Source organism: Capsicum annuum, chromosome 8, assembly GCF_002878395.1.
Source record: "Capsicum annuum cultivar UCD-10X-F1 chromosome 8, UCD10Xv1.1, whole genome shotgun sequence".
In the NCBI taxonomy this organism is placed as follows: Eukaryota; Viridiplantae; Streptophyta; class Magnoliopsida; order Solanales; family Solanaceae; genus Capsicum; species Capsicum annuum.
The window spans coordinates 38,444,342-38,452,920 of NC_061118.1; positions in this window are offsets into that span (position 1 = coordinate 38,444,342).

The window sequence follows — 8,579 nt, forward strand, 5'->3', positions numbered from 1 at the left end:
ACATTTTTTCCTTTGTAAAGATACATAATTAGCTATCGAAATATTTTGATTTATTTTAGATCTCTCCATATACATAATACATCTAACGAAGATACATTTTCTTCCTTTGTAAAAATACATACACACACACACATATATATATATATATGATTTTGGGCCTGTTGAGTTACATAATTAGCTCCTAATACATTCAATAAAGATATATAACTAGTTGAAAATTTTATAACTGTATAAGGGCGTGAATTTGCATAATTATTTTATTTTTTACCTTAATTAGTGAGCTTAAATGCTGATTTAATGCAAAGTTATTTGTTACATTCCTTAAAACGTGCTGATATAGTTAATTAATACATGTATCAGTAGTATGTATCTAATGTGATTAACTTGTATCATCAGAGGTCAAATGTTGGATTTTAGAAGATTTTGAAAAAATTTGAGATTTTTAGTAATTAATAGTAAACATGTCGTTATATATGTAATTTTAACTATAATAAATTAACGTGTAGATTTATATTATTTTTCTCAATTTTTAAACAATACCCGGTGAAGGTGAACCCTAACTTGAGAGTGGAAGAGCCCAATGGGCTCAAACAGTACTCACAAAACATATTCTCAAAAATGGAACTTCTTTAAAAATTAACCTAAATATCCGCCTAATTAATCGCTTAAACTAAAAATAGTACGTAGAAGTCGTCTTCGCTCCCTCCCAAGAAATTATTCTCGACATTTTATAACCGTTCGATAAGATGAAAAAAAGAAGAAAATCTTATTGTAATTATCTTACTTGAGCAATTCATCTCATTATTATTCGGTTTTAATTGAAATTTTTCTTCTTCGACAGCTGGTTAAATAATTTTAAAGTTGTCACGCTTGGCGGTAACCTACAAAAGGACACTCGAGAGCTAGTAATGTTAAAGGAATGGCTATAGGAACGGGTGCAACACGACATCTTCTGTCGTCTCGCCCCAGTGAATTAGTTGGTACCAAGTGGCTATTTGTTAAACTATTTCAAATAAAGTTATTTCGATGGTTTACGAATATAATCACAGATCTATGGGGTTACAATTAAAATTATGGCCATTTTGTCATTTATTTATAAGCAAATGTTGTCGAAGAAAATGTGCCATGGCTTCAATTTTTTTTAATTTGTTTTGTCTTTTCTTCATGAGATACGCGAAAAAAGATCAAGCAAAATATTTATTTTAGGAAAAAAAATTCTTGAATTGAATGTTTATATGAAACAACCTCCTATCTTCACAGAGTAGAAATAAAATCTCTATATACTACCCTTCAAAAAAATCATAGATAACCTTGTATAATAAAATATGTAAAATTTCCATTATGCTAATATTTTAATTGATTTGTATGTAATTAAGTCTCTTGTAATAATTAATTTTAAAGTAAGATCAACATAACATCATTGCTCATCGTCTTTTAGTTACTTGATGAATGAACATACATTGCCAATTAAATAAAATAATCAATCCTATTAATTAAATTTAACTTCTTGTTTGCAATTGAGTCATCTAAGTATGTGTGTTAAATTATGATTAATTAGTACAATAAAAAGGTCAAACATGATTAACTCCTTTTAATCTACCAATTAGATATCGACGGCACGTGCCAATATATGTTATTTTTATCACAATTTATGTGACATGAATAAAATTTAGATAATCAGTTATTAAAATAATTTAAGTTTTTAATTTATGATTTATAATATTTTTTATTCTATTTCAATTTAAGTGACACTGATATAATTACGAGAGTCAACCAAATATTTTATATCTTTTAAACTTTTAAAGTTGTTAATTATGTGATTTATAATGTTTTTACGTAATTTTTCAATAAGACTTGAATATTCTCTTCGTCCCAGTTTATATGACTTATAATAATTATTTAGAGGTGATATAGTAAAACTACGATTGAAGCAGCTGAAGCAGACATGTCAGAAAAGTCTATTTTACTTGTTTGTATTAAGTATTATTAATTTTTTAATACGTAAATGACCTACAATAATTAATTAGGAGTAATGCAGTAAAATTACGATTCAAGCAGCTGAAGCAGACAACACAAGCATACATGTCGACCTCATGCCTACTTGAACTGCTTAACTCCCTCTTACAATATAAGAGAGTGTCTCATAATATCTTATCTTGGGATCCAACTAAGTCGAATTCACGCACAAAAATCTTGCTTTGATAAGTAAAATGCTCTGAAACGAAATGACCTCATTTTCAGAATTCGAATTTAAAATCTTCAACTAAAATTAGAAAAAAAAAAATATTTATTACTTCACCACAATCTTAATGCAGGAGCGGATCTAGGTTCAAAATTGTGGCGCTTCAGCACCCGTTAAACCTGATGAAGATTAGATATAATTATATATCAAATGCATAAAAAATTGTATAAGAAGAAAAAAATACCCATGAAATCAAAAAGATAGGTGGGTGCTTTGATTTTCAGGCGAAACTTTAACGTTTTGTGTGTCAATATGAGTGTTTGAACCTTCCGAACACCCACGATCCCTAAATTAAACTTGACCTTCCATAGAATTATATTCGACTCGACCTTCCATAATGCATACAGTAAAAATCGATGCTTTTATTGCAATAATCAAATTATCATTGATGGATTTTCTTATATACATTGCGCAGATTCTTTACTTTTGATGCTACAGTATTGTCGGATGCTTAAAAAATATACTACTTTTGAAGAATAAGACACGTACTGTTAACGCTTTTGAAGAGTCTGAGCAACATAGGTTGGTTAGAGTTATGCAGGTATTAGGTATCAGTAATGTAGGGATTATTACGCTTTTACCTTCCGCACTAGAAACTATGACACGTAATTATGAACGTGACACCACCTATGACGATGCCAAGCTTTAGAACCAACAGCTTCAAGATGAAGAATTCTTTGCTCAATCCTAGTATGAGAAGTTTTCATATCGCAGAAAAAGACCCTATCCTAGAGTTCTATCAGAAGATGACTCCATAAGAGAGTTCTGGAGAGAGAGGGGACGAGGTTTGGGGAGGCAAGTAACTCACGTAATTCTTGAAATTTGATTTATCCTTATTTTTCTAAAAAAAAACTTTATTTATTAGATTCTGTTAGTTTTCTACTGGTATATTTTGAAAAAAACAAAAATCTTGGTAGATTTTATAATATTTACTCTTAGAGTGTATGTTTATGTGATTTTTTCTTTAAGAAAAATGGAACTTTTTTTTAGAAAAATTAACCTAAATAATCGTCTAACTAACTTTTTAAGCTAAAAATAGTACTAGGTGAATATGTGTGAGTGTGTATATATATATATATTAGTTTAGCTATACATGCTTTGCACGTGTATATAGTTAATTAACAATAAATGAATATCAGAAGAATAAATTATTGTGTGTACATTATATTATTAAGAGAAAAATGTACATGAAGAAGAACATGATAATTCACCATACATTTTCCAATGTCTCTTTTAATTATTATAGACATGTGAAATATATTATAATATACTTTAATCTTGTAATTGTAAATATATGGTATGAAAATTTAGAAATAGAATATTTAAAAAAAGATATGAATTTATTGTTTCATCTATTACTATTTTTTCATATATTATATTTTTGATATTTTCTCCAAGTTCACCTAATAAAGATATAGTTCTTGATCATAATATAAGTTACTATTACCTTATTGTATCACGATTCGATTTCTTGACAACCTTAGATTTGAACAATAAGTTTCAAGTCACCTTTAATAGAGAGCGCTTAACTTCTAATATGAATTTTTTTTATGTGAATTTGGATTCAGTCGAACTCCAATGCAGATACTGAACACTTCAAATTGTAATGTAAATAAATAAATAAATAAATAAGAGAAGATGTATATACAAATTTACATCAAACTAAGAAAAAATTCTCAAGTTTACCTCAACTCAAAAGTAGCAATTCTCGAAATTGTTGATGGCCTCTTTACACCTACAATCAGTGATTAAAAAAATTTAATGATAAGTCAAACAACTAATAAATAAAAATCAAATCTCCTAAAAACTCAATCCCATGAATAATCCTCAGAACATAGTACACGTAGTTTTTTTAACCATAGGCATAGATAAAAAAGAATCTTTAATTAATTAATAAGATAACTAATTATTATGAATTCAGAGTGACCTATCAATTTTTTTGTAATGAAATGCGATGATCCAAATAATTTATTCAAAATTATAAATAAGTCAACTTCATTACTAATTATCATGAATTTCGAATGACCAATCAATTTCTCGTGACAAAATGCGATGATCTAAATAATCTGTCCAAAATTGTAAATAATTCAATTTAAGACCACTAATTGTATATGAAATATTATAAACAAAAATCACAAAGAAATTTCTAAATTTATAATTGTTTATAAAAAATACATCATTTATTATTGTAAACTTCAAAACTAATCTAAAATTTTAGAAAACATACCTCTGGACAAATTCACTTCAAGAAACTGCAATTTTGATAAAGAATATGAATGATATATTTACATTGAAAAACATAAAAGAAAGTAATAAGACAAGCATTAAGATCTATTATAAAAGAAAAATTCGTAAAAAAAGAAAACTTAGAAATACATAAGCAATGTTAACGATAAAGTTCATGAATGAGATTGTCCAATAATATTTTATATATATATATATATATATAGAAGACCCTAAATCTAAAGGGAATTAAAAAAAGTAAACATTGACTAAACCAAAAAGAAATAAAAAAAATTAAATATTATAGATTCCAACACCTAAAAAAAGAGCTAAAACGTGAAAAAAAATTAAAGAAAAATACAAATAGACTCCTACTTAGAAAAAACATTACCTAAATCACAAAAAAAAAAAAGAAGTTTAAAATGACAAACATAAATAAAAGCCATTATTTATGGAAGTGGCACCTCTACTTAAAAATTTAGCACGAACAAAATATATTTTAAGAAAAGCAATGAAAAACTATACTACTAGCAAAAAGAGAACCCGAATCTCTATTTTAGATCACCTGACTTAAAAAATAAATAAATTAAAATTTAGTATATGTATTTTATTAGGATTCCACATATATTTTGTTGGTTATTTCTTTCCATATATTTCAAAAGTCCTTAATCTCTATCTCATATATTTTAGGAGTGTTTAATTTCTATCATATATTTGTAGGAGTCCTTAATTTGATTGAATAATATATTTTTTAAAAAAAAAGGTGAAAAGATAATTTTGTGTATTGAGGACACTTTTAATGAAGGGTAAAAAGTTCAAATCACTTTTCTGAGGGCTTCACACTTTTCATATATTATAAATATAGATTATAGATTAATATAGATATAGTCAGTTAGGTGCACTAAAGCTCGCGTTATGCGCAGTGTTTGGAAAAGGGCCCACTACAAGGGTGTATTGTATACAACCTTATCTTGCATTTGTGCTAGAGAATGTTTCAAAAACTTAAACCTGTAACCTTTTGATCACATAACAAAAACTTATTTAATTTTTTTTCTTTCAAATCACTTCTCGCATTTGGGGGTGAGGGGTTGATTTTGTAATTCCAAGTCATCCGCGAGAGTTTTATACTCACTTTGTAATTTTAGTTGATTGTTGAAAAGATGTCAAAATAATACAATGGAAGTCCACCTAAGGAGCTTAAAATGAACAACGTGTACTTGAGGCGTCAAAATAAAAATTTGTGTCAAATTTAGAAGGTTGACGATGTGTTTGACTATTTACGAATATAGTCAAAGAATTTATGCTTTAAATTTCAAATTATGGCTAGTTTTTCATTTGTTTTATAACCAAATGTGTCATGGCTTCAACTTCTTTTTTTCATGAGCTATGAGAAAAAGATAAAAGCAAAATTTTTATTTTTAGAATTTTTATTTTATTTTTTTGGTTGTTGAGTTGAGAGTCCATCGAAAACAACCATAATATCTTCATAAGTAGGAGTAAAATAATCTGCATATACTACCCTTCACAAATTTCACATATGATGTTTTATTGAATATATTATTATTGTTATAAGATGTTTAAAAAAATATAATTTTTCGAGGTTGAAAATAAGTCATATCATTTATAAAGTAATTATATAATTTTTTGCATAAACATTAATTCAAAAATGTAAAAAATAGAATATTTTTCAAAACTCCTAAATCGTTTTTGCGTTCCCTTAAGGAATTATAATGCTCTTACTATTGCCAAGGTTTTGGATCGCGTACTTCCTCTTGGGATAGAATGGGAAAACATTTTTGTAATAGCGAGAATGTAATTACAGAATTTCTATAAACTCTATAAATAGAGCGAATCACGTGACACTTCTATTTTATTTGAAATCGACGCACAAGAAGCATGGAAGAATATCATATTTTCGATGTATTCAAAATTGTTGGTGACTAAAATTTGAATTTATAGATAACGAGATGATGAGGTCGAATAAAAGGTCCCTTTTTCGTGTAATTCGAGATGTGTCTTTTCTGATTTAAAAGAAGTTTTTCTTTTTATAATCGCTATAATCAACACAAGCTTGTATAATTGATTAAATTATATTTACTCCATAAAAGAGACGCTACAAAATAAAAAAGGGTAAAATATTCATTGTATTAATATTTTAATTGATTTATACATCATTAAGTTACTTATAATAATTAATTTTAAAGTACGATCAATATAACATCATTGCTCATCTCATCTTTTAGTTACTTGATGAATGAACATACATTGCCAATTAAATAAAATAACCAATCATATTAATTAGATTTAACTTCTTGTTTGCAAGTGAGTCATCTAAGTATGTGTGTTAAAATGTGATTGGTTAGTACAATAAAAAAGTAAAACATGATTAACTCCATTTTAATCTACCAATATCTTATATTTATTTTGGGATTTAACTAATTTAGATTTGTACGAAAAAATCTTACTTTGGTAAGTAAACGTAACGGGTCGCAAGATGACGACTTCATTCTCGGGATTCGTATTTAAAAAATCTCCAATTAAAATTGAGAAAAAAGAACAAAAACAAAAAAACATAAACATACATCTTTACTTATCATATTTACGTAAATTCTCACTCTTACAAAGTAATATAAAAATCTCAACTTATTATATATCTTCGTTGAATGTATCGAGAGTTAATTATTTATCTCGACAGACTTGAAAAAAAAAATCGAGAGTTAATTATGTATCTCGATAGACCTAAAAAAAAAAAATATATATACCGAGAGCCAATTATTTATCCTTGCTAAGGAAATTTTTTATCTACGTTAGATTTATTACGTATCTTAACAGATTCAAAGTCGATAAAAAAAGTATCTGGAGCTAATTAGGTATCTTTATAAAGGAAAAAATGTATCTTCATTAGATATATCAGGAGCTAATTATGTATCTCAACAAATTCAAAATCGAAATTTTCAGTAATTTGCAAAATGTTGAAATTTTCTGCAATTGAGCTCCAAACTGCCGAAATTTTCTGTAATTAAGCTCTAAATTATCGAAATTTGTATTGTTCGCTCAAAAAATATTTATCACTTCACCATAATCCTTAACGATAAATATGTGATTGACTGAACCACAACCTTACGCGTATTATGGTTAAAAATGACATAAATATTTATTTTATTCATTGGATTTTTTGTTGTTTTTCTTAGTAAATGTAGAAATTTTAGCAGACTAACCAATCAATTGTTGTTTGAATAATGTAGTCATTGGTCCAAATAAATTTTTACACTTGTGTGGATAAGAATTAATTTATAATGTTTCAATAATGTAGCTATTGGTCCAAGGTCCAAACAAATCTTTTAAAAAAAATAATAAAATGTGGGGTTGGAAAATTCAAAGAGGGATTGAATTTTTTTAGTATTAAGATACAAAAATATTCAAATTTCTATATATAAATATAAAAAAAAAAACGATGAATTCAATGAGGTCAATAGTAATACAATATAATGATTATGTATGGTCTAAATGTAATTAAAAAGTATTTCAATGTAATTAAAAAGTATTTCATCAATATTTCTCTCTCTCGACTTTAAGATTTTTATAGCTTAAAAATATTTTTCTATTTTCTTTTAGGATCACACATATGATAAAGTTAATTAATTTATACTTTTACCTTAAAGTTAGGTCGAGTTAGTTATGAAAATTTTACAGAGCTTTACAAAAAGTTAAGTATATGGAAGAACTAGTTACTTTTATGATAAGAAAGTCTGAAATATTATTTAACGATATCTATTTTGTAATTACAGACATTAAAAAATTATTATTTGTGAATTTTACCCCATCTAGAAATTAACATTAACTCTAAAAATTGGTACTACTTGCTACAAGGAATCTATTTGAAGATTTAGCAGACAATGACTTTTGCTTTTTGTTATAAAAAATATTCCCACCATCTTTTCACAATTCTATTCCAAATATTGACCAATTTTAATTTTATAAAAAGCTATGAGTATTTTAATTTGATTAAACTTTTATATTTTGTTTTGAGTAAATGCACTGCTTTCGTCCTGAACTATAAATGAAATTGCTGAGACACACTCGAATTTAATGGGGGTCCTATTATCCCTGGATT